Raw genomic sequence first — 3406 nt, forward strand, 5'->3', positions numbered from 1 at the left:
CTGGTGTGAGATGATATCTCATTGCTGTTTTGATTTGCATATATAGGGTTGCCATGGGTTGGAATCGACTTGACGGCACTTAACAACAACAACAACAATGGTTAGTGATTGTGAACATTTCTTCATATGTTTGTTGGCTGCCCAGATCTCCTCCTTGGTGAAGTTTCTTAATGTCCTGTGCCCATTTTTTAATTGGGTTACATGTCTTATTCTTGTAGAGATGTTGTAGTTTCCTATATATTTTAGAAATGATTCTCTTGCCAATGTGTCATTGCAAAATAATTTTTTCCCATTCTGTGGGTTCCCTTTTTACTCTTGGTGAAGTCTTTTGATGCAAATAAGTTTTAAATTTTTAGTATGTCCCAATCATCTATTTTGTCTATTTTTGTTTGTGTAGTTTGCAAAATTTTTGGTAGTTTGTGTATGTCCTTAATTACAGCCCTCACATTTGTCCCTGTTTTTTCTTTGATGGCCTTCCTAATTCTGGGATTCACATTTAGGTCTTTAATCCATGCTGACTTGGGTTTTGTATAAGGCATGAGGTTAAGGTGTTGTTTCAATCTTTTGCACATCGCTTTCCAGTTCTGCCAGCATCATTTTTAGAAGACTATTCCCTCTCCATACGATATATTTAGGTACTTTGTAAAAAATCAGTTGGCTGTATGTTGATGGCTTAATTTATGGATTCTCAATCCTGTTCCTTTTATCAATATCTCTTTCGTTGTACCAGTACCAATCTGTTTTGACCACTGTAGCTGTGTAATAAATTTTGAAGTCTGGGAGTGAGAGGTTTCCAACCTTATTCTTCTTCTTAAGCAGTGCTTGCATTTCCTGGGTCTCTTTCCTTTCCATATAAAGTTTGTAATAATTTTTTCCATCTCTTTGAAGAATGTCATTGGAATCTGGATTGGGATTGCATTATATGTGTAAATTGCTTTGGGAAGTATTGGAATTTTCACAATATTATGTCGTCCAATCCAGGAGCATGGTACATTCTTCCATTTTTGTAGGTGTCTTTTGGGTTATTGTAGTAGTGTTTTGTAGTTGTCTTTACATGGCTGTGTGCTGTGGAGTCGGTTCCGACTCATAGCGATCCTGTACAGGGTTTCCGAGGTTACAAATCTTTACAGAAGCAGAATGCCTCATCTTTCTCCCTCGGAACAGCTGGCAGTTTCAAACTGCTGACCTTGTGGTTCCCAGCCTCTGGTTACATTTATTCCTAGATATTTCATCCTATGGGTGACTATTGTAAATGATATTGCTTTCCTAATGTCCTTTTGAGTGTTATAGCGATTGGTATCGAGGAATCCAACTGATTTTTATATGTTGATCTTATATCATGCCACTTTGCTGAATCTCCAAATGGGGTCTAGTAGTTTTTTTTTTTTGTTTTTTTTTTTTTAATTATTGACTTTTGGGGGTTTTCTATTTATAGGTTCATATCATTTGCAAATAGAGAGAGTTTTACTTGGATGCCTTTAATTTCCCTGTCTTGCCATATAGCTCTTGCTAAGACTTCCAGCACAATATTGAATAGGAGTGGTGACAAAGGGTATCCTTGTCTTGCTCCTGTTCACAGAGGGAAGTCTTTCAGTTTCTCTCCATTGAGAGTAATGAAGGCTGTTGGTTTTATATATATGCTCTTGATTATGTTGAGGAAATTCCCTTCAATTCCTACTTTGTTGAGTGTTTTTATCAGAAATGAATGCTGGATTTTGTCAAATGCCTTTTCTGTATCAATCGATATGATCATGTTGTTTGTTTCTTTTTAAGTTCTTATTTATATGGTGGATTATGTTTTTCTAATGCTGACCCATCCTTGCATTCCAGATATGAATCCCACTTGATAATGATGTATGTATGATCTTTTTGATGTACTGCTGGATTCTGTTAGCTAGGATTTTGCTGAGAATTTTTGCATCTATGTGCATGAGGGATATTGGCCTATAACTCTCTTTCTTAGTGATGTTCTTCCCTTGTTTTGGTATGAGGGTTATGCTTGCTTTATAAAATTTATTAGGAAGTTTTCTATCCTCCTCTATATTCTGGAATAATTTGAGTACAATTGGTGACAGTTTTCCCTTAATGTTTTGTAAAACTCACCAATGAAGCCATGTGGACCTGGACTTCTTTTGGTTGGGAGTTTTTGATGACCTGCTCAATTTCTTCTTTTGTTATGGGTGTATTCAAGTCTTCTACTTGTGTGAGTGTAGGCAGGTCATGTTTTCCTAAAAATGTTTCCATCTCTTCTAATTTTTTAATTTGTTGGTATACAACTTTTCATAGCATTCTGGTATTTTCATTTTTACTTCCTTTGGTTCCTTTGAGAAATCACCCTTGTGGTTTCTAATGCATTTTAATTGTGTCTTTTCTTTTGTTAGATTTGCAAGTGGTCTGTCAACTTTGTTAATCCTTTCAAAGAACCAGATTTCTTTGAGAACATTGTTTTCTGAGAAGAAGCTTTGTAGTATTTTGATATTTGTAAATTTATGGAGGTTTGTTTTTGGCCTAACACATGGTCAATTCTAGAGAATGTTCCATGTGCACTGTAAAAGAATGTATATTTTGCTGTTGTTGGGTTGAATGCTCGCTACACATCTGTGAAGTCCACTTTGCTGATTGTGTTTAGTTCCTCTTCGTCTTTGTCAAGTTTCTTTCTGGTTGTGCTATCTATTTTTGAAAGCAGTGTATTAAAATTGCCCACTATTATTGTAGATTCATCTATTTCTTTCTTCAAATCTATTAGAATTTGCTTTATACATTTTGGAGCACTTTCATTTGGAGCATAGATTTTTATTATGGTTATGTCATCTTGTTCAATTGTCCTTTAAATCATGAGATAATGTACATATTTATCTATTATGCTGGTTTTTGCCTTAAAGTTTATTTTATTGGAGATTAGTACTGCAACTCCTATTTGTTTTTTATTGCAATTAGCTTGGTATGTTTGTTTCCATCCTTTGACTTTTAGACTGTTTTTGTCTCTGTAAGATGTGTCTCTTGTAGACAGCATATTGAAGGATTTTGTTTCATATTCATTCTGCCACCCTCTGTCTTTTAACTGGTGCATTTAATTTGTTTACATTCAGTATAATTATCAATAAGTATGGATTAATTGCTGCCATTATGTTATTTTTCTTTTGTGGTGTTGCTGCTTTCTTTGTTCTGCATGTCTTTCTGTGCTGAGTCAATGGTTTTTGTGGTCTTTCTTGTGAGTATCCTAATAGTTTTAATGTTTCTATGTTCTTCCTGGATTTTCATTCTCTTGGTATGTTGTAAATTTTTTATTTTCTTTGAGGTTATGGTATATTCCATTACATCTTCCCTCCACTTGGTGCAGTCTGTTTTATTCTGTGAGCTACCTGACATATCAGCATCTGAATCTCTTTTCCTACATATTTACCTT

Source organism: Chrysochloris asiatica, unplaced genomic scaffold (assembly GCF_000296735.1).
Source record: "Chrysochloris asiatica unplaced genomic scaffold, ChrAsi1.0 scaffold00066, whole genome shotgun sequence".
In the NCBI taxonomy this organism is placed as follows: Eukaryota; Metazoa; Chordata; class Mammalia; order Afrosoricida; family Chrysochloridae; genus Chrysochloris; species Chrysochloris asiatica.